This window comes from Pezoporus flaviventris, unplaced genomic scaffold (assembly GCF_033815535.1).
Source record: "Pezoporus flaviventris isolate CSIRO_AGI_PZ_B2104156 unplaced genomic scaffold, CSIRO_AGI_Pfla_v1 ptg000001l, whole genome shotgun sequence".
NCBI lineage: Eukaryota > Metazoa > Chordata > Aves > Psittaciformes > Psittacidae > Pezoporus > Pezoporus flaviventris.
This window is the reverse complement of record NW_026892549.1, coordinates 10,708,146-10,732,796: the sequence shown is the minus strand read 5'-3', so window position 1 is coordinate 10,732,796 and position 24,651 is coordinate 10,708,146. Positions and strand designations below refer to the sequence as shown.

The following is a 24,651-nucleotide window of genomic DNA, read 5'->3' as shown; positions in this document are numbered from 1 at the left end:
AGTGAAAATATCAACTACAAACCAGTAAAATTATATTGTCCGTGGCACTTCAATTTGGGAAACCTAAATTAGTGGTTTCAAAACTCTGGAATTAAATGTCATTAGAACATCTGAAAACAATGACTGATAATTCCAGAGAGGTACAACTCAGGCCAAACACTGAAACTAAAGCTATGCAGCAGTGTAAATGAAATAATTGGACTTAGTGCAGGAATAACAGGATGACCTATGAGGTTAGACAAGAGGTCTAATGCCCAAGAGGTGTAGACACAATGATATAATAAGCTTCTCTGGCTTCAAGCTCTAAAAATGTGTGAAAAATCAAAGCCAGCATGAAAGGCAAAGGAATCCTTTGAATGTAGCTGCTTACCTTCTCATTGTTCAGAAAAATTCTCATTTGCGTTACTTAATTATTTTCATTACCACTCAATGTAAGAAGATAACATATCACTACTTACACATATGACTAATGATAAGTGAAAAAGGAGTTCAGATATAACATGTTAGGAAAAAAAGAAGAAAAAACTTTAAGGATCTAGACTTGCTGACTATAAGTACAGTTCCAGCTCATGATGACCTCATTTATTTTCTGTATTGATGCTTCTTTATACTTAGAATCATAGAATCGTTTGGGTTGGAAGGGACCTTAAAGATCATCTGGTTTCAAACCCCCTGTCATGGGCACCTTCCACTAGAGCACATGCAACATTTATGTTACTCTCGGTACGTTAACATAACCCCTAGTTATAGGAGACCAGAAGCAGACATAAGATGTAAGAAAAAGCTCTGCTGACCCTCAAGTTTAAGTCTAGGGTCCAGCTTCTATAAGGACATAAACACACATTCCATTTTAGCATTGTGACAGCCCCTTTGGATGTAGCAGCACTCCCTGCAATTAAGTGTTTCTAAAGTCTGGACTAACAGAAGCAAAATATAAAATATAAAATTAAAAGATAACCATTAAAATTAAATCTGAGGAAAAGAACAAATGATGCCAGGAAGGACATCGCAGACACAATCTAGGAAAAATACCAGAGTAAGAGCTGGGACAACTAGTTATGCAGCAGGGACACTGGCTCTAAGATCAGTTTCCCATTTTATAATTATTAATTATATTGACAGTAGTGCTAAAGGGCTAACAATGCCATTGAGCAAACACAGTACTGAAGAAACACAGCCCCCACCAATACGCTCTATAAACAAACAATAGGAACCTGAGGTAATGTTGGGAAGCAATAAAGATGGTAAATATCAACTGAAAAGATAAAGGAAAGCAACTTAAATGATTTGCAAGAAAAGAGGTCAGAGAAGAATTGGGTAGAAAAGTTTGGTACAGAGCAGTAGCATGGAGAAAAGCCTGTAACAAAGGAAAGGGGAGAAGTTTGGGATAAAATTAGAATGGAAATAAAAAAAAAGCATGCAAAACTGTGCAGATCCTTCTCAAGCTAAAGGTCCATGGTTTAGCTGCTATTTGGGTTGGTTTCTCTCTGCAGCCTTCCCACAATAAGGCATGCACATGGGGAAGAAGATAGGTTAATCTAAGTACAGGGGGCTCAGAAAAAGAGGAGTCGTAGCTGCAGCTTTCTGGGGGCCAGCATGGTGGGAGGCGACCTCCAGCACAGCCAAAGCCATGCCTCTGCTAGGGTAGCCATTTGCATGTGTCTGACCCAACCACAGAACTTCCTCACAGCTCCATGCCATTGGCATACACCAGAAGGGACAAAGCAATCTGTACAAAAGGTCTGCATACCAAAAGCACACATCCCTCCCACACTGTTCATTCTTCTTGGCTCATGACTCTCAGCCAACATGAGCAAGCAACAGAAGAAAGCAGTTGAAAGGGATTACATTCCAGGGTAATAAAGTCAATGCAGGCTGACTTCTGTCACATAATGCCTTAAATTGGACTCATCTCTGTTCCATTTTAAAGTAACCTCTTCGGAGTACAATTTTTGATACTTATGAATGAGTTTATGGATTTTTTGGTTTGGAATATATGACTAGAATCACTGTAAGAACTGAGCTGTACATGTCAATTAAGCCAAGCTATGTTGATGTTTTAGTTTTTCCTCATCTGTGAGAACCAGGACTGCCCACTGTGTAAGGAGAAGTAGGAGAGAAATACATTGCTGTAAAGACCATTCCTCCTCCCACCCACACAGGGAATGCAGAACATAAGATTGATACATCAATGTCTAGCACCATTTTCATTTTAATACAAGTATTTTCTTATTGCAAATGGTTCACAGTCTGCCTGGCTAGAAAGACAAAACAATATGATTTTTTTAATGTTTCAAATTTACTTCGGCCAGAGCATAACTGCAATCTGAGTGCTCCTACATTATGCAATCAGTCTAAGGAGCCTTTCACAATTTTCCCCCTTTTTTTCCTAACATTATTATAGGTTTTGAATTGCTTTTACTTTCATTTTCTAGAAAATATAAAATCAATGAAAGTGCGTTAGATGATTAATGACAGAAATTATGCTTCTGCTTCTTTCACAGAATATAACAAAACGCAAATATATTCTTCCTTTTTTCCTCTTTCTGTGCCCCACAATTACTAAAATTACTTGAGTTCAATTTATTTGTAGCACCTATCATCAAGTTATATTTAAGATGAATTATTTATCACATAACTTGAAAACTAAGACATCTTGTTAAATACACACATATTGAGACCACAGTAAATAAAAAGAATCAAACATGCCAAATAATACGAGAGAAAATGTAAACCAAACACATTTACAGTAACTTAAGTAACTCAATTCTAGTAACACAAGTTTGAAAAGCACTTAGCTGATTAAGAGAGCACTGACTTCCTTTTGAAAGTTTTGCCTCAGTTATCTATTCAATGGCTTTTCCTTTGGCTGTACAACTATTAGTAGCACCCCATGGTCATCTTTCATGACAGCAGTAAAGAGCTCAACACTACGCTCAACTCACATGGCAAAACCAACCTTATGAAGGTCTCAGAAGACAGCCTTCTAAACTTGTCTAGACAAATGTCCATTTCAGGCTTTCAAAACTCCTCACTGCCCTTGGCTGATCAAGGACCAGCAACTAAGCTACTGTGGATATATACATGCCCTTCAACAATTTTCAGTTCATCCTGATGAAAATCCTGATGAGCCTCCTGCTCTCAAATGACCGTTCTCCTCTTGCCCCTGTTAATTCTGTTGTTAATACCCAAATCCTGCTCTACTAGGCATGATCCAAAGCCCCAGGCAAGATGGCACAAATTAACCTGCTGTTGCATAGATCTCATTACAGAAAGGGGTTGTGTGGCAGCCTGCTGTCCATCAGTGTGGATTCATTCTCCAAAATTCATATTTTCTCACTACTTGGTCACATAGCTAACATCTAACAGAGAATTTTTGTCTGAAATTACTACCCGCACAATGTTATTTATAGCACTGTACCTAAGATATGAAGATTTGGACTGGTATAAAAAAGAGCAGCATGTGGTCTCCTCTATTTAATTGTATTTTTAAATAACCACACTCTACCAGAATTCAGACCACAATGGCATTTTTTACAGCATACGGATTTGTCATCTTTATCAAAGTTCAAAACTGTAATTCAGAAAGTAGTAACATGGAAATTTGGAAACATCCCATAACTTCCTACATTCCATTCATACAAACTGCTGTTATGTTTTTCTAAAGTACCAATGGATTTTGTAGATAAAGTGTAGTTAAAACTTTCCACTTCAGTTATCACTTCCTTAAAGTAAATGAACAGATAAGAATACTAAATGCTTTGAGGTTTGAAGTCTGGCTACTCATCTCCAGCCTAAAGCTGTTAAAATAACTAAATCTACTTTGACCAAAGCTAATAAAAATGCATACTCATATAATTCATGTTATCTAAATTAAGTATCTTACAGCCATCATAAAATAGTCTACTTTGTGAGACAAAATAAAGATATCATACTTGAGACTGAAGGGTCAGCACAGTCTAAGTACAGTAAAGTACCACTACTTAGATTAAAGGTGAGAGAGGCAGAAAAAGACTGTGAAAAATTTCCCATGAACAACCTTAAGAAATCAAATGTTTGAGGCCTTTCTGGAGATTCACCCAATAGGAAACCCAAGTATTCAGATTAGAACCCAGTAAGAGCAAAGTCACACTCTGATGTGTGGGAGTCCCATACATATAATACATAATGTATAAATTATACATACAGAAAGGCTTTTTATACTTCTTCCTGAACACTCCTAGTGTGTGGGAGAAAAGTGCTTTAAAGAAACCCTACCTCAGAGCATCCTTTCTTTAGCAGGAGAAAAGAAAGATAAACAAAATCAAAACAGAAAACCAAATTCCCCTCAAAAGACTAACAGTCCAAAGTACTGAAGGATATATTTCTGTATTGGGTGTATAAAAGACCTTGATTCATGTAAGTGTAAGAATTAGTATTACCCCTGGATCATGTTCAGTGGACATTTTTGTGTGAGGAAAGGAGTTCCAATAGGTTTGCTTCTTAAGAATAATAAAAATAATTACATTCATCTTCCCTTATGTTTGCTGTTCAGACCGTTCTCACTGCTAGAACATTCCTTTTTACTCTTCTTTTGAAGCTAACAGATCTAAAGGGACTATTTGCTTTCCCCTTCTAGTCTCTTAAACACAAGGTAGAAGAGCAGAGAAGATGCAAAGGGTGGTATTTTACAGTATGTTATGTTTTTGTTATGATGATCATTTCTTACAGGCAGAAAAAGAAAAAAAGCAGCAACATTTCTTATGCAGCTTCTATTACTCTTCCTAGATTTGCAATAAATTCTTATAATTGAGTGGAGATTATAAAGCTGATTGTATTCTTGCTGAAACAATGGGATAACTCACATTTATTTCAATAGGAAAACAACAGATCCTATTATATTTTCATTTTAATATCTGTGAACGAAGCATTTGTTTGCAAGCATTTGTTTCTAAAGCAATTGCACAATCCAAACACCAATGGGTCACTATAGGATCATTCATGTTTAACAGATACAATATTTGGACACAAGAAGTTCTCCACTGTGATTTCTTTACCACTGATTCAGATCATATAATTTATGGTTTAACTGAAGAAAAAAATCAAATGAAATAAAAGCAAATTAATATAACAGAAAATAATTGCATCAGACTTAGAAACACTTTCCACCCAGCTGGAAGATTATTAGTAGAATCATAGAATCTTAGTGGTTTTAGCTATTTTTCACATGCTTCATTCTAGCTAACCCCAGGGTAGAGCTGACTGGGACAGTACACTACATTTTCTTGCATTACAGCCTTTCCAGTATAAACCATTTTAATCTTCACTATAATAAATCACCAGTTTATTCTCATTTTATGCTCCTTTTCACCTGTGAAGATTTGTTCATCTTTGCTGGACCTCAGAACAGTTTCTCCCACAAAATTGCACTGTGTGTGAATCTCTTGTTGTAGATTTTTTGCCAACTGTCATCACACTTAAAGTAAGGAGCGCTTGAAGCAGAGGAAGGTCATCTTTGGAAAGTAACTTGAAATAAAACTCTACAGAGTGGTTTATGGATTTTTTTCTGACTTCTTAAAAAATATTCTTTAAAAAGAAATCAAGAAAACAAGAGTCAGTGGAAATGAAGAGAGAGACAGTAACCTGATTGCTGTTCATATTCTGCCAGTGCCACAACAGTGGACCCACCACCTATATATACTAACACTTCTATTTACCTTCAGCATGCCTCTCCTGGCTCATTTGAAAGTAGTTGGGCCACAAGTATGTATCATCAGCTTCCTCCTCCAAACCTCTGAGAAGTCCTCAATGTTCACACACAGTGTCAGGACCTGTGCTGGTCCAGGAGCATATCAGTGGCTCAGACCTGAGGCTTCCTCAGGGATACATAGCCCAGAGGAACATACTATCCTGTCTTCCTTGGAGAGGAAACAGACTGTGGCCAATTATGCCCAGCATGACCATTTCCCTTAAAGCCAAGTGAAAGTAATCAGAGAGTCTTCCAAAATTTCCCAAAGTAGTAATTACTTCTTTCATTCTGAGTAAGTCACTTAGGAAATAAAATTTAAAGCAAAACTAACTCAATACTTTGAAAATCCAATAAAGATTCATGTCACATTTTCTTTTCAGAAGAGAAAACTCATATTTGAAATTTTAAGTGTGTATTTCAAAGAAACAGTAAATAGCAGCTTTTTCATCAGAAGCCCAAAGGAAAAGGAACTATCCAGACAAATGCGCACTACTTGGGAAACTAACTCTTGCTGTTGCTGCAATGAAAGTATAAATATAGCACACCACAAATTCATAGCAATTTTTTTCTATGAGCAAGTTTGACATGGCACGGCCAAATAAATTAAGATTGTATGGTTATGCAGAACTGAGAGATTCTCTAAGATACTGCATTGTTTTTTTGCCTTTTCTTCAGAACTTTGTCTCAATTTCTCTTTAAACCTTTGTCTTGTCCTATTTCAAGACCTATGCTCCAGGGTTATATCTTATACGTTAATTAACTTTTAGAATGGAAACATAGCAAAAATGACTATATAAACTTTTGTTCATACATATCAAAGCCAATGTCAACCAGTGTGGGTCTTGTGTACTTAATCCAGGAGATTTATAATCATAGAATCTCATCTTCCATTTACAGCCTGAGGCAAAAGCAGGTCTTGCAGAAAGATGTGGAAAGTGGCAAGGTTTAGTAGAGCAATAACATTGCTCAACAGTTTGAATATTGGTCTAGCTACTAAACTTTATACCATGAGGTTCTGGCAGTACATTATTAAATACCAAGACTTCATCCATGATTTTCACTTCCTCAGAATAATGCAAGATCCGTTTCAGAAAAAAAAGCCTGTAATGTATGTGGGATTTTTTCCCACAAACCCTTGAAGATAACACTATTCCTCAGTAGATTAAGGAAACACTAATGGGGAAGTATGGAGAGTGGGTGTGTAATGTATCAGTCCTTCTGAAAAAGGAGGACTGATACATTACACACCCGCTGTAAATTAATGAACAATTTGGCAGTGAAATATTAGAAGCCTTGAAAACCAGGCTTTACAAGGTCACTACCAACAAGGAATAAAGAAGAAACCAATTAGGCTGGAAAGTTTGAATCAACAAATAAGAAAGAGAAGGCTCCTTGGAGGCAACTTTGATTTTTATTTCACTGGCTCTTCACCCAACATCAGCAGATCTCATTGATGTGCATTAAAAAAAAAAAAAATCAGGAAAAAAAGCCAATGTTTGAAAATCGTTTTGAATTCACACAGTTTAAAATCACCATAAAAGATCCAGCAGTAAAAAGGATGAAATACAGAAAAAGAATAAAAACTGAATGGTAATCAGAACCTGAGAGGATGATGCAAGGGCTGGGAGAATGCAACAGCCTCTCCCCCAAGAGCCAAGCAAGCCTCTTCCCCCAGGTGAGGATCAGGCCCTTGGGCTTCTAATTCCTGTCATTTCAGAAAAGCTGTGGGATCTGGCACTGAGATATACATACATATATACATGTATATATATATATATATATTATAATTTACCACCATCCCTGATTTTTTAATTTATTTTTTTTTAGTGCAGGGTTAAATCTATATAGGTTTGTTAAGAGTCTCTCAAGGAAGTTTCCCCAAGAACAGTTTTAAAGTCAAGAAAACTTCTTATCATTTAGTTTCAATGAAAGCAAGAGAACATACTGTAGATTTAGATCACCGTATCAGTACTTTTGATTTACTCACATTTTCAACGTAAAGACAGGCAATTCCCATATATAACTTTATTCCAAAGCTGTGACCTTGACTTTTACTGAAAGTTCAATTGCAGGGATATTGTTTTTGAGTGAAGATGAAGGAAGAAAGGATTTCTCACAGATAAGATAATGAACTGTCAAATGCAGCTTATGAAATACTACTGTTTCAAATAGATGCTCTGGTTTAAGATGGGTTGACAGTAGCTTCAAAAATTATGACTAGATCATTATGCAGCACACTGACTACAAAGCTTGAATTACTTATTTGTTTATTTCATAAAGCATTAGGTATATGAACCAAAGGCATCCCCCACAGCCTTCCATGAAGGGATCAAAAAAACCAGAATAATACTAAATTAAATACAATATATGGAAGGTGGATGATTGGAATTTGTCAAAACGTAAAGAAAGAAAACATTGAAATGTACTATTAGTAAAGTTACTGATTACACCAAGGTAAAAAAACCAGAAGTTGTTCTCTAGTTGAAAATAATAAAGGAACACACAAAATGGCTATTTAATCATTAACCCACTGTCCTAAGTACTCATACAACTGTAAAAATACAGTGAAGCTTAAAACAAACACCCAAAACCACAAGATTCTCTCCAGGGTGTAATGAGAATCATGTACCCATATACACACAGAAAATAATCTTTTTCTTTTTTTTTTTCAACTTTGTAGCAAGGTGGTTTTTTTTCTCATAAAAAGACAAAAAAGATGAGCTGCCAATACTAAGATGTCTGGTATCAATAAATGAGAAGTCCTGATAAGACTACAAGGTTTTTCACTACAGTAAACATGGAAGAAAAGGTGACATTCATATGAAGCTTTGCACAGATTCTTGTATTCTATGTTGTCCAATATAACAGAAGCCCATTTCACAGTGCTATATAAAATTATTCTAGAAAAAATAAGTGTACACAAACAGTAGGGACATGGGTTAGATTTAAGTTAAAAGACGTAAGATTGACAGTCCTTTTCCAGCAAAAGAATGAGCAAAGATTGTGAAGAAGTGAGCAAATGCTTAACTCTCTGTTTCAAATGCTTACCTACCTTTCTGTCACAGATGTTTAAAATTAAGCTTAATATGCTTTCCATTATGATTACAGTGGGATTCTTCAGTAACAAGCTCGAACAAACATGTTATATGTAATCACCTTCCAAAATCAAATCATCCTTTATCAACACAAAATCTGCTAAACCTACAAAAACACTGACTAAATAGCAAACAACAGTCATCTGCTACCAATATTAACCTATTCTTTTCAGAGTAACCTACGTAAGGAAATAAAAAATGGGACCTGATTTTTCTCCCCCACAAGACAGCTGTACTTTGTCCCAGTACTGCCAGAGGCAGTGCTCAATGATGCATTCATATCACTCTCCTGAGCCATGACGGCTGCTTCATCATCTTTATATTATACTTCAGCTAAGGTAACTGAGGTTTTGCAATAAGGCTATATTGCGAAACTATGTAACAATCAACTAAGCATTAAAAAATACACTGCAAATGTTTACACAGTTACAGCATTAACATACAGTTTTGACTGAAAGCCTGTTGTAGCCAATATTTAACAGGTGAATTCATGTGACTGGTACAATAACATAAAGGGGTAGATCTCTTCTGGAAGGACATGCAAATGATGGTGGTATGTTTTATTTTATCTACAATTTATAGACCTTTTCAGTCTCTGGGCTAATCTATAGAGAATGACTGACCTACTGAGTGCTCAGCTGATGATTAAAAGTGAAAGGAACATACATGCTATGCTGCAAAAAGGACCTCAAATGAGATGAGCTCAAGAGCAAGCAGGAGGACATGATACACCACTCTATCTGGTGCTTTAGGAACTCAGAATGGCCCAGAAAGTATAATTAATTCCTAGACTGACTGGTGAATTTTCTGTGAGGGGAACAGGCACAACTATGGTAGGGATAAGCCAGATCAGCTAAGCTCGGTAAAAAGCTGTTCACTGACCTCAAACAAACAAAACAACAGCAATATAAAAAAAGGTGGAAACTAGGTCATAGAATCACAGAATCATAGAATAATTAGGGTTGGAAAGGACCTTAAGATCATATAGTTCCAACCCCCCTGCCATGGGCAGGGACACCTCACACTAAACCATATCACCCAAGGCCTCGTCCAACCTGGTCTTGAACACTGCCAGGGATGGAGCATTCACAACCTCCCTGGGCAACCCATTCCAGTGCCTCACCACCCTAACAGGAAAGAATTTCCTTCTTATATCCAACCTAAACTTCCCCTGTTTAAGTTTTAATCCGTTACCCCTTGTCCTATCACTACAGTCTCTAATGAAGAGTCCCTCTCCAGCATCCCTATAGGCCCCCTTCAGATACTGAAAGGCTGCTATGAGGTCTCCATGCAGCCTTCTCTTCTCCAGGCTGAACAGCCCCAACTTTCTCAGCCTGTCTTCGTACGGGAGGTGCTCCAGTCCCCTGATCATCCCCGTGGACCTCCTCTGGATTTGTTCCAACAGTTCCATGTCGTTTTTATGTTGTGGACACCAGAACTGCACACAATACTCCAGGTGAGATCTCACAAGAGCAGAGTAGAGGGGCAGGATCACCTCCTTTGACCTGCTGGTCATGCTCCTTTTGATGCAGCCCAGGATACGGTTGGCTTTCTGGGCTGCAAGCGCACACTGAAGCCGGCTCATGCTCATTTTCTCACTGACCAACACCCCCAAGTCCTTCTCCACAGGGCTGCTCTGAATCTCTTCTCTGCCCAACCTGTAGCTGTGCCTGGGATTGCTCTGACCCAGGTGTACGACCTTGCACTTGTCATGGTTAAACTTCATGACGTTGGCATCGGCCCACCTCACAAGCGCGTCAAGGTCCCTCTGGATGGCATTCCTTCCCTCCAGCATATCAACCAAACCACACAGCTTGCTGTCATCGGCAAACTTGCTGAGGGCGCACTCAATCCCACTGTCCATGTCAGCAATAAAGATGTTAAACAAGACCAGGCCCAACACCGATCCCTGAGGGATACCACTCGTTACTGGTCTCCAGCCGGACACTGAGCCATTGACCACAGCTCTTTGTGTGCGGCCATCCAGCCAGTTCCTTATCCACCGAGTGGTCCATCCATCAAATTGATGTCTCTCCAATTTAGAGACAAGGTTGTTGTGTGGGACAGTGTCAAATGCTTTACACAAGTCCAGGTAGATGACATCAACTGCTCTACCCCTGTCCATCAGTTCTGTAGCCCCATCAGTAGACTGCAGCACATGCATGCAAAAAGCTCAACTGAGCAACACGGATTACAAACAACAAAGGATCCTTCTGCAAATGTGGTAAAAACCAGACACTCTCCACCCTACCTCCCCATAAACTTGCCTAAGCTTGAACCACCCATTATTGAGTGGACCAGCTGCAACCACAGAGATGTTACAGTTACCAGTTACAACCAGGTCAAGATCTCAGGCCTGCAGTCCTCTTTCAGGGAAACAGCTGCCAAGGATAAGCAGCTATTTTGAAATTGCCTGTCCCAGTGAATCCTGGCTTTAGCAGTCTGACAGAAACCAACCTTGATTTGTCAGAAATTAGCATATTTGAGACCTCATGGAAGAAGTGCAACTTGCCAGCAAACACTGTGCCTATCCTTATAACAGCTCTATTTATTTATCTTTTTAATTTAAGATGATTGATATGGAAATAAAGGGCCATCAGCTTATTTTTGATTTGCACAAAAAATACTGAAAGAAATAATTATCCAGCAGATAACAGTATCTACCACAGATAATAAAACAAAACAAAAGACCAAACAAAAAAAATAAAAAGTTAAAAAAATCCACTTTATTTCTGTAATAGCTTGATGGACTCAGAAAGAAAAGGAAGAATGGTAGCCTCATTTTAAAATAGCTTGTTTCCTTCAGGACAAAAAAAATCTAAAAATGATCAGCACTATGAATCCTAAATGACATCCAAATGACTTTCTCAATAATTAAATTATAGTGCATCAAAAAGCACATGCCTTTAGCTGTTTGATTCGTGTGTGTGCATTCTAACCATGAGTAACTCGGTAAGCAAAGATTGGGTGGAGTTGCCATAAAAATATAGTATGTTTAGTACTAAAGAAAATCTCTGAAACAGAATAGAGCCTTTTGCTTTATGATTATCTCTGGACCTGATTCACCGCTGTTTTATTACTGACTTCTGTTATTGTATCTGAATACAATTTGATTTTATGAGATCTTAAATATTACCTTTATAAACATTTCATGGGATGTTGACTCTCTTATCTGCAAATTGCTTATTTGCTTATTGTATCTGTTTATTGATGCCATTGCAATAGCTTATTTTTGCATTAACTTCTTTGTTGAGTCTAGTTTATCTTCTGAGAAAATCCTGGGATAGAATTTTTAATAAGAAACCCTTGCATAAAGAGATACAAGTGTAACTGGTAAAGACATTTTCCCTTGCAGTGTTCAGTTTGCAGTATAATTCAATCAGGGAGTTTATGCCAGTAACTGTGAGACTTCAAGAAAGTACTTTGTTTATTATTTAATCAATATGGTTTGAGAAACCCAGAAAGGTTTTTAAATAGCAAGCTAGATTTTGTACACACCTCCTGAAACTCTACCAGAATTTTGGACTTTTGCTCAATAAGTACTCTCCATAAATCATTTCTTTTGATTCCACCATTCTTACCATGCAAACTCAACACCAATAAAAACCTGTAGCTCTGTTAATTCAACATATTAACCTGTTTTCAAGTAGTGGAAGATGACTGCACTGGGAGAAAATATAACAGGATCGCTGGGCTCCCCCAGTCCTACTTGACAGGCTAGCTAATTGATAGTTATACTTGTATACCCATCACTTCTACTGTAAACCTGAGAGTTTGCATTCCACAAAGCCCATACTCAAATTTTACTGAATGAAAGCCTGAGAATTAAGTGTATTTAACTTCTGGAAACACAATAGATATTTTTTTTTCACTTACAGTAAATATTTAATACTTGCAAAACCATAGGACCAACTGCAAATTGCTAGTACATTTCATTATTATTAACTTTGTCCCTTGGAAACACCAGCTCTCAGGGTCAAATGAAATGCCATAATCCTTCTAAATTTCTTTCATGGTTACTTTCAATATTAACATTTACCTGTGAAAATCATCTCGCTAGGGAAGCCAGGAATCTTTCAAAGCCTTCAGATAAGGCAGTTTAAGCAGAGACATATTTTGCCCTGTTTCTCATCAAAATGCTTAAAATTGGAAAGTTCATGCTTTCATATCTGATTTGCAGAGTATTTACTTTTAAATAAGCTTTAAAAAAGGCAAGATGAATGATCTAAAACCAAAAATTAATAAAAAGCAGCCATCTTCCTATAAATGCTACTATTCATCATTATGATGAACAGGTAGAAAGGAATCCATCGCGTCATACCATAGAGCTGATGTAGCTTTTCCTTTCATACACCACAGAAGTTAATTATTATGAGCAGATGTGTTTAGATTACATGAAAATTTATACTCCATGAAACTAGGCACTAAAGATATCATTTATTTTAAAGCACAAATGTTTTGAGGTTCACTCACATGCAACTTCACCAGCAACATGGGTGTTGGTGAAAAACAAAACCCATCCACCTTGCAGGCAGTGATTTTTATGTGCTCCGCTAACCAATCACTTCAAAGCGATACTGAAAAAGCACTGCTGGTCATAGCAGCTTCTTACAAACATGGTGTGTCTGATTTGCCTGTCATGGTTTAAGCCCTGCTGGTAACTCAGAACCACGCAGCCACTTGCTCACTCACCCCTCTTATTCTTCTCCCCGCTCCCACGGGTTGAGATAAGAACAGTCCAGTAACTAAGGTATAACACAAACCACTACTGCTATCACCAATAATAATAATGGTAAGGGAAATAACAAGGGAAGAGAATACAACCGCTCACCACCTGCTGACCGATACCCAGACCAACCCGAGCAGTGATCTGGGCCTTCCGGGTAACTCCCCCAATTTATATACTGGGCATGATGCACTGTGGTATGGAATACCCCTTTGGTCAGTTTGGGACAGGTGTCCTGTCTCTGCTTCCTCCTGACTTCCCCTCCTCCCTGGCAGAGCATGAGACTCAGAAAGTCCTTGGTCAGAGTAAACATTACTGAGCAACAACTAAAAACAGCGGTGTTATCAGTGTTGTTACCAGGCTGAAAGTCAAAACCACAGCACTGCACCAGCTACTAAGAAGGAGAAAAATGGCTGCTACTGCTGAACCCAGGACATTTGCCCCATCAGATTCCCCGGTGTGCCCCAAATGAAAACTGCCATGACAACATCACATTCTCTGGGGGTTTAAAATGCAATAGAAGAGCTAAATCCCTCAAAATCTCCTGAGTTCATGTCTGCACACAGCTGCTCAGTTCTGCCAATCAATTTCTGCTTAATTTTCTCACGTATCTTTAATAACTACCTATTATTAAGATGCCCTCCCAGAGCATGAGGAATAAAATAAGCCAGTAGCAAAGGCTTGTGGGCAGAAAGGGCAGAGGCTGTGGAAGCCCATATATTCCAACTACACAGCAGTGGTTGGGAGTGCTGCCCTCTCACGTTATACATCCCCTAAGGATGTGTTGATCTGCTTCACCCTGAATTAAACAAATGCTGAAGTAGATGGCCTTTGACAAGCCTATTACATTTTAATAGGCCAGTTATATTCCCTCACACTGCGTACCACTAGTTCAGGCATTTCCTCTGCCTACACAAAGACCAAGATAAAAACAAAGATACAGAAAGTTAATACCCAAAAGACAGTAGAAGAGAGAGAACTTTAAGAAATTTCAATCACCTTGGGGCACGTATCAAAAAAAAACAAATACACGATTGCAGGACTGAAACTTCAGTGAACTGTCAAGAAGAAACAATAGTACTGATCCGAATTGACCAGAAATGCCATAAAAAGTAACACTTGCTACAAGGCTCCACATCCAAGATCCAAATTTGACATGACAAAATACCCTTCTTGAGGAAAACTGCCAAATATCAGAATATATTATTCCAAACTTTCTTTATTTCACAAAGCTAATATCAGCAATCCTTTAATAAATGATGCACGCACTAGGCAAAACCAGTGGCTGCCAGGAAAAGAATTGACTTTAGAAAAATCTTTGTTAGAAAGTGACATTTTTTTCATTACTATCTATTGCCATCGGAGTACAGAGATGGCTTTTTCTCGTGCAGTAATTTTATTCCACTGGAATTCCAATTTTTTGGATGAAGTTTCTCTTGATTTATTATAATATAAAAAAGACGGAATCTTCTCCCAAGCCTTTTGAGAAGCAAATCAATGACAATACTGTTAACAAAAGGGGAGAAGGGGTGTTTCCAACAGGAAAGCTGCTCAGAAGTATTACTGCTGGAATCATCAGACTGCTTTAGAAAGTGCTAAACACACTACTCAGTATTTTTAATATTTCTGAACATATTTAGAAATGGTGCCAACAGAAAAAAAACACCACTTGTCACATAAAGCAAATGTAATATTGATCAGGTCACATTTACCTGATGTATTATTGCAAGTGCAAGTGCAACTGCTTCATAAGTATCCCTATCACTTCCAGTTACTCTGCTGTCACTTTAGTGCACCCATTTGAAAGTAAGATGCTAGGAAATTTGAAAGATAGTTTCAGCCAAGGTTATTCATTTCTTTTTTAACTAAATCTCATGTCTAACACCTCTACCACAGATAGAAAGCTATTGGAGAAACATTAACATTCAAATTCAGATTCAGTGAACATGACATCAGGATTCCTTTTGCACCTTTGTGGCATGTCACATTTAACAGATCTTCAGTGCCTGAGGATTTATAGTAAGCTACACAGATAAGCTCTGCCATTTAGGATGCTAATATTCATGTTGAGTATTAGTGCTTAATTATTCAAAGAAACCTGACTCTGTAATTTCCAATAATAAGTGCTTTCTAACTAGTGCAGAATAAGGGAAAATGCAAACCACAACTTTTAGCAAGCTCCTTTGAACGGAATTCCCCAGGCAGTCCAAACCTTTGCATCCTTACAATAAACAATATCTGCTACAAATCAAACTCTGCATTCCCCTCAACATCTCCCTTTTTCCTTTATCAATATTTGGTTTTATTTATTTGCTGGGGTGGTTTTGATGGCGTGTTTTGGTTGGTTTTGGTTGGATTTTTTTGTTTGGTAGGTTTGGGTTTTGTGTTGGTTGTTTTGGGTTTTCTGGGGGTTTGGTTTCTTTTTTTTTCTTTTTTTGGGGGGGGGGGGAGGGGTGTATTCAACCAACCAACAGTCCTTTAATTTCATTGATTTAAGTAGAACCAGCATTTCAACTTAGAACTGTCCATTTCTTCAGCTAGGTAAAATAAATATCACACTAAGTCCCTTTGATACTACTGTACTGGAAGAATAAGCAACCAGTCTTTATCCTTCCGGTTAATGAGTGGAATTTCTCACAAGCTTATATTCCACTTGACTGAGATCATTATGGACAAAGTATACGTTATTCTGGTAAAGACTGGGAGAATAACGTCTCTAGTGTTTTCCCAACAACTAATAGCACAAAAGCTTTTTAATAAACTTGCTTACTTTTTTGGTCATGCTTCAAGATTTCCCATTTTATAGTGTCTATCTGAAGTCCTCCTTAAGGCCATTTTCCAGAGAACCTGGATCTTATCCTACTCAGCTCAGATGAATTTTTTAACAATTTCCCTATGAACCACAGTGGCTTTGGCACAAATTATCTTTGGAGTTGTAAACAGCACAACCGTGACAAGGAGGAAATTAAAATTTCATAAAAGCAAAAGTAGATCTAAATCAGTACTGGATGGGACTGCTTGCAACACAGAAAGGTGAACAAGGGACAAGAAAGTTTTATATAAAATATCAAAAAAATGAGAAGACCAAATGGGACGCAAATGTCTTAAGAACAAAGGATGATTCATTAAATTGAAAATCAACAAGAAACTAAAGTAGCTTACTCTCTGCAGGAGAGGTATGCCTGACACTGACAGAGGCAAAAAGATTAGGAAGAACATTGAAAAAATCAGGTATTATTATAGGTAGTTACAGTGACAGTTACATAAGCTCATATAAAATATTAAGGATTATAAACCCTCATATTTCAGGTTCTAAGTCAACAAAACAGTTTTAGAATGAAATGGCTCCTGTATTTCTGATAAGATGCACACAAGGCTGTATGATCAGGTCTATTTAGAAACCCAGCTGTAGCCATAGAAAAATATTCTGTTACAGAATCACAGAATCAACTAGGTTGAAAAAAACCATTACAATCATCAAATCAACCCTTATTCCAGGACTGACAAGTCCATCACTAACCCATGTCACTGAGGGCATCTACACGGTTTTTGAACACTTGCAGGGATGGTGATTCCACCACTTCCCTGGGCAGCCTGTCCCAATGTCTGACTACAATTCCAGTGAAGAAATTCTTCCTAATATCCAGTCTAAACCTCCCCTGGCACAACCTGAGGCCATTACTTCTTGTCCTATTACTTGTTACTGGGAGATCAGTCACCTCCATAGTTCATAGCATCCTCTGCACAAACCATAAAGCATGACCACCCAGGTCTCCTGGTTCACATAATTAAAATTTCTCAAGATTTGTATGAAAAATCCAAATCAACTGTTCATAGCCAGCATTTTAAACCACTCAAAGCTGGTTCTAAAACTAAGTCATAATTGGAAGGGCCTTTCTCCAGTTTAAGGGAGAGATTGCTCTTCATTATGTCTCTCATTATGTCTTTCATCCTCCTGAGTAAGTCTCAGCACAGTTTGGTTCTTCTTGGGCCTCTTTCATCTACTCTACTCTGTTTAATGACAATCCATCATTTAAAAAAGGATCCCAAAAATGACTTTCACCAACGACAGTTGCTTAGATCATACAGACTACACATAGATGAAAGAAATCTTAGGAGGACCAAAGAGAGCAGAACTTAATCAGAGGGATGAAAGACGGAATGAAAATCTATCTACCCTTACATTTAAAAAGGAGTTTCCTTCAGATAAGATGACCTCGACATCTCTCTGTACCTGTTAAATACGGTGTGAGCACTGTCAGATCATTTGGGACTTTCATGATTTAGATGCTCTAGCAATTCCTGTAAATTGTACACATTTGGATGGTGCTGTCTTTGACTTTGAGGTGATTGGGCCATTTCCTATTGATCTAAAAACATCTTTCCCCCCTTCTTCCTAATCAAGGCAAAAATACATAGCCTGGAAAGCTTTGATGTTCCTCTGCTGTACTTCTCATTATTTTGATCTTTTAACAATCCCTCTATTGGTACATGTGTGTAATATACATCTTCAGTGTTCATGCCTTCTGGCTTCAAAAGACCTTTCTTCTTGATCAAGACTTTTTATCCCCAGAAAACAAAAGCTGTGTGTGGTACTCAGCTACTGATATTTGTTTTGTTTATAAGATAGGAACAGTACATAGTTAAGCTAGAAAGCCTGCTTATTTCCTTCTACAGAGTGGAATAAACCATCCTGTTTTTGAAGGAAATCAAATATGTGTAATTTATCTGATGCAGACTTCATCATCTTTATTTTACAAAAAGTCTACAGATTACTGAGTTGCCTTTAGATAAAATGTTGCACTGTAGATTGCTGTCAGGACAAATTCCCTACGTGTCTCTTCAATTTTTATGTTGCTGGCGTAAGCCTACAGTGACAGAAATGAGTTGGAGTCTCTCTTGCTATTAGTTAGTGTCTATAAAGTAATGTCATGTCAATTCTCCCATTGCCTATGAAATACTCTCACAGCATAGCTTCAAGTGGAAGCCGGGCCAGACCCAGACTGAAATATAGTAGCACTGTTTTAAGTGCCTTGTGATGCCTGCTGACATCTCCCGTGAAAGAGGGAGGGTAGTCCACCATCACTCTTTTGTGAACAACCTGTCACTAGAAAATCAGTATCAATCTTTCTTCCCCTTGTCCTATCAACTAAGACCCAAGGAAAGAAAAATTGGTCTACAGCAACACATTACCTGGAGATCAGTAGGATGTAATACAATACAAGGATGAATTTCCATTCCCCAAGCCGGTACCCAGCTGCAGACTCCAGGACAGCGATGGACGCATTTACATATACAACTCTGCTATGCTGCCAGGTTTTAAAAATCATCCCAGGATGATTTCTGTACAAGCAGGTGATTTTATTTCTCATAAATCAAACTGCAGGAATCCCAAAGGCAGCCACAAAATGCTCAGAGATTGATCCATCACATCGCACACAGCCTAATCTGTCCCTTCCCCTCTCCTCCTGCTCCCATTCGATTCTAATGTTGCAAACCTGAAATAAATCCCACTAAGAACCTGTCTGGTAGACGGTATCTTCCTCATTCCACTACTACATGAAAGGCTAAGAATGCACACATGTATCATGCATACATTCATTACTATTGTATTCTTGTCTCCTACTCCTTAATTTTCCTTGTTTGCCCCTACGTGAAATGCTGTCACACATTTTTGCATGAAGCTAATCTACTATCAAATCCACAATTAAACCCAAGCTTTGGGAAATAATTTCAAGATCAAATTCTATTCTTAAACTGATAGAAACTAGATACAAACAATCTGGACTCATGTAATAAATCATCCATATTGCAGTGAAAAATCTCTCAAATTCCATGCGCGGATATACGTAGTTCACCAAGAAGGCAGATAAGTTTTAAATGCAAAGTCAAAGGTAAAGTTTCATTAAGTTCGAAAGATACTAAGTCATTTACTAGTATTTGCCCAATCTTAAGACTCCTACATACCTAATTTATTTCTGTTAATGAAATTTTATAAAAAAAGTTCCTAGCTATTCTGAATCTATTGGCAATCCATGAACTGTAACTACTAAAGAGAAATCTTTTATGTTTTTTTTTTCCCTTAACTGTTTGTCATTATGTACAGTAGCAGAAGTGCTATGTTACAAAATAAAGGGAGGATTAAAAATATTTAAATATGTTAAAAATATTGTATTTTATGAATCAGAAGAATAAATTTCAGGAACTTGGAGATTAGATGGAAAATATAAGAAATAAGTGATTTTATGATGAGCGTTCTTTTACAACAGTATAAGGCTACTCACACATGTAATTCCAGACTTACCCATACAGTACCACTCCCCATCTTTCTACATAGTCTGAATGCTGCACATTTTTTGATTTAATGAATATTTCACTTTTCTGATGTCAAGAGTATGCTCAAATTTATTCAATGTGCATTTTTTGCCTATCGTTCAAAGTACTTACAATTCACAATTACCCAGATGTGTTATAGATGTACTCTGTTTCATTATACACACTGCTAGTGAAAAACATTGAAGCAGTCAAGAGTATGTGTGCCCTGCAGGAAGTCATCTGAAATGGCCTTCCTGGTTGACAGTAAATAACTGATAACAGACTTTGAATGTGATTTTCAACAAGTTGTACAACCACCTCAACCTGCGTTTCTTTAGGTCATACTTTCTTATTGCACACAGGAGACTGTCACATGGGACGGGACTCAATGTTCTCCTAAAGTCAAGAGAGTTATCTGTGCTGCTTCCTGCCTAGCTTATTGCCTAACCTCCAGCCCATTGCCTTGTCAAAGAAATCAAATTATCAAGAACAAATACTAGTAAATCAATTCTGGTTTGATTGTTTCTTACCACCTTATTACTCTTCATGTGTTTATAAGCTAAAAATATCATCAGTGATAAAAAACAATACAGATAACACATACTTTATGAATTTGCAATATGACGTAAAGGAGCCACATTGGTAAAGTGTTGGCAAAGCCCTGGGCAGACATGGTTGACAAACTGAGGCTCTCCATCCTGGCGAGGCAACCCCCTAAAACTCAATCCCCATCCTAGGGATTCACAAACTTTCCTTTCAAATGTGTCTCAAACAAGACTCAGCTCCTGTCCTTAATGCTGGTAATTATTTTTCCCTCAACTATTTGCTAGCAGTGCCACCAGCTGCCAGGCAGGTGTCTTCCAGACCATGAAACTGGCTGGGAACACTCCAGATCAGCTCACTGTGCTCCCATAGTGCCCCTGCAACCCTTGACTAGTATCATCAGAAGAAACACCAAGAAACCTAATGGACCTCCAGCACCACTCAGAATAAGGCTCAAGGTGCCACTGTCCTATCAGGCAAAGTTAATATTGGAGGGAGTTACTGATGACAGGTAAGCCTCTATCAGTGGGACAGATTTATACACAGGATTGTATACAAAGCATGGCCCATAAAATATCACCAACTAACTAAAGCAGTCTGTGTCTTCACTACATTTACTATCATAAATGTATGCATTGTAAACTTTGGGTTATCACATTGCCTCTAGTGTGTAAATTATAACACAATTCCAATAGGTACCTCTTGAAACTGGTAATTCTGTGCAAAAGCATCCTGCATCTGTTAATTTAGCTAATCAGCAGTGACATTAACTACCTCTAAAACTGGGAATAAGAACTATTGGGTGACTATCTCACGAGCAAAACAAAATGGTTACACTGAAGCTTTTCTGATGACACATCTCATTATAAAAAGGTTACCATATAATAATATCATCAGAAACAAAAGTATTGTAATGGCCATTACTGTGTTACAGATTGATAATACAGGAGATAATACAGCTAAAGGATAGCTGTTTGAAAAATTTTTGTAGATACATCATTAACAGGCAATACCAAAATTCATCCTTTCATCTTGCTTAGTATGGAGCACAACTTAGTCACTGATTTATTACAAATTACATTTGTAACCACAGTTCTGCCTGTATATTATGTAAGATTTTACTGGAACTATCACTGCATTTACACACACTCAGAAAACTTAGATAGCTATTTGTTACAATTTTTGCTCTCATAAAGATAAGTTTTCAATCTGCATCTCAGTCTGAAACTGTCTTGTCTGCAAAACCCCGATAGGTATCAGGGAGCTTCAGCGTAGGAGCCAGAAACCTGCAGTGAAGGAGACAAGAATCTTTAATTGCTTGAGTTCGGTGCTGCCTGCATTTTACTTTTTGACTGTCAATTCATACATCAACTTTTCAACTGAAACATACTATATTTAACACCAACTATCTTAGCAAAGTCCACATGGTGTAAATTTACAACCCAGTTAAAGAAGGAAAGAAATACATCATATGCGGTTTGATAGCAGAGCATACCAAAAGAAATATTCTACTGAGATGCCCAATGAGTCTATCCAGTACTGATCCCCCCCGTGACCTCAGGTGAGTCTCTGAGTCTCTGAAAGTGCACTTTTCCACAGCAGAGGAGTAGTTTCTCATTACTGAATTGGTGGGTTTGTGGTTGTTTTCCTGTACATAAATCAATAAATTATTCTCTAAGAATATTTGCAGCTCTGTGTCATAGTATTTCTGTATTCTTCCGATGGCGAGCTACAACTCTGAGATAGACTTACTATCTTGGTAATTGGGGTAGATATGGTCAAAACTCCCAGATAAATCAGAGTTAAGAAGTGGCAGGAGAAGGAGAAATAAGACGTGACATGCTCCATTGTTGCAGCTTCTCCCTGCTTTTGGAAAGTAACTACTTTTTGCATAACCATGTTGTCAGTGTATTTCCAAGACTAGTTATTAAAGCAAAATCTCATTACATCAGTCTGGTCTTTAATACGTGTCTGCTTATTTTATCAATGGCTTTTGAAGCAGCCTTCAAAGACACTTGCTTAAAACAGGCTTTCCATCCACTAATTAAAGCTTAACAATCCCTTGTAATGAGCAACACATTTTTCCATAAACATGTAAATGTCTAAGGTTACTGTTGAAGTCAGCACTGAGGGGAGACGTCATTTTTGAAGGATCTTCCATTACAAACATCAGAGAACAGTAAAGTCACTGAAGGGCATCTGAAGCAGAAGCAATTTTTATAGAATCGTAGAATTATTTGGGTTGGAAGGGACATTAAAGATCATCCTCTTCCAAACCCCCATCCAGCCTGGCCCTGAATACTTCCAGGGATGGAACAGCCACAGCTTCGCTGTGTAACACATTCCACTGCCTCACCACCCTCACAGTAATGAGCTTCATCCTAACATCTAATCTAAATCTTCTTTCTTTCTGTTTAAAGCCATTACCCCTTGTGCTATCCCTACAAGCCCTTGTGAAAAGTCCCTCTCCAGCTTTCTTGTCAGCCCCTTTACATACTGGAAGGCTGCTCTAAGGTCTCCCCAGAACCTTCTGTTCTCCAGGCTGAACAACCCCAAGTCTCTCAGCCTGTATTCATAAGAGAGGTGCTCCAGCCTCCTCTGGACTCACTCCAACAGGTCCATGTCCTCCTTATGTTGGGGTCCCAAGGCTGAACACAGTACTGCAGGAGGGGTCCCACCAGAGCAGAGTAGCGGGGGAGAATCACCTCCCTTAACCTGCTGGTCACGCTTCTTTTGACGCAGCCCAGGACACGGTTGGCTTTCTGCACTGCAAGCGCACACTGCCAGCTCATGTTGAGTTTCTCATCAATCAACACTACCAAATCCTTCTCATCAGGGCTGTTCCCAATCCAGTGTCTGCCCAGCCAGTATTTGTGCTTGAGATTGCTCCAACCCAGGTGCAGGACCCTTTCTCACAGTCTTGACGCTTTCTAGTAAATTAGTCACTCATCGAGGAAAATGACAGCTATGTAGCAATAGAAAAGTTTGCAAAGCTCTTCATTTACTGTTAGAAATGTTGTCTATACAACTGTCAAGCAATAGTAACATCCCCACCTGGTTTTACTCTCGAATGCCCTATCTCAAGGGCTTTTTGCAAATCATGCCCTAATGAAGTTTAAATAAAAACTGTATTTCTTATTTCTAAATGTTACTTTTCTTTTACCTGCCTGTTTTCTGAATAAGTTAGTCTGCTGAACCTGATATAAAAAAAGAAATGCTATTGTAATTAGTGCAATATTATTCCAAGATAAAGCCATGAAAAGTGAAGCTTGAGACAGCTGTCATCTCTTTGGCTATTCTGCTTATTATTCACAGTCAAATTCTGATATCTTCAGCATGCTACACAGAACATTTACATGCAATTTCAACGAAAAACACTCACGGAACAAGATCTCTAAGTATCTATCTCAGAATCTAGCCTAGACAAAGAGCAGAGCTTGAAAGTAATTTCAGACTTAATTTTCCCTCAGCACAGTCATCATTCTAAATAGGTACTCATAAACATACACTTTCTTTCACTAATTTCAGAAATAATTTCTATGAATGTAATGTCCTTATATAATTGTCTAGATACAACAGACACTGAAAACTGAAATCCTCTTATTTATATGACAGTCAGGGTATGGACAGCAAAAGAAAAAAGATTCTAAAAAACGGATGCTCTAAGGAACGGCAAGACTGATTATCTTCAGCGATAAAAGGGTAATTGCTGTTACATGGTAAAACAGAAACAAGGCAAATTCATACAAATACTCTTTGGAGTACAAGCACTTGCTAAAAATGCTGACACATTATGCAAGACGATTACTGTGTGGAGTGGTGGTAATATGTCAAACACAAACTCATTTGTAGGATGCCTGAATATTGCAGGAAAGCATCTATCTATAACACCTGGCAATCTTCCACTGATGGCACACTTTCCCCTGAAAAGACTCACAGAATCACACGATGTATTTTAGAACAGAATGGACCCCTGAAGATTCAATGCCTGCTCTAAGTGAGACTGAGCTCAAAGTTTGGAAAGGCTCCTCAACAACTTATTCAGTTGAGTTTTCAGTATCTCCAAGGAACCTACAGTCTCTCCAGGCAACCTGGGAATTCCCCTCACTACAGCCTATGACTTTTATCTTCTGCTGTTTTACTGTGACCTATATGAAGACTGTGCCTCCATCTTCTCTAAGAACCCTTCTCCCATTAGACACTTCTCCAGCATCACCTCACATATTATTTCAGAAATATCTCCA

At 38.1% G+C, this 24,651-nt stretch overlaps 1 protein-coding gene across 4 annotated transcripts in view; it reads right to left on the bottom strand.

Moving 5' to 3' along the window:
- The window catches only part of THSD7B (thrombospondin type 1 domain containing 7B), a 285,500-nt gene that overhangs the window by 113,239 nt on the left and 147,610 nt on the right, over window positions 1-24,651 (bottom strand). The window lies entirely within an intron of this gene.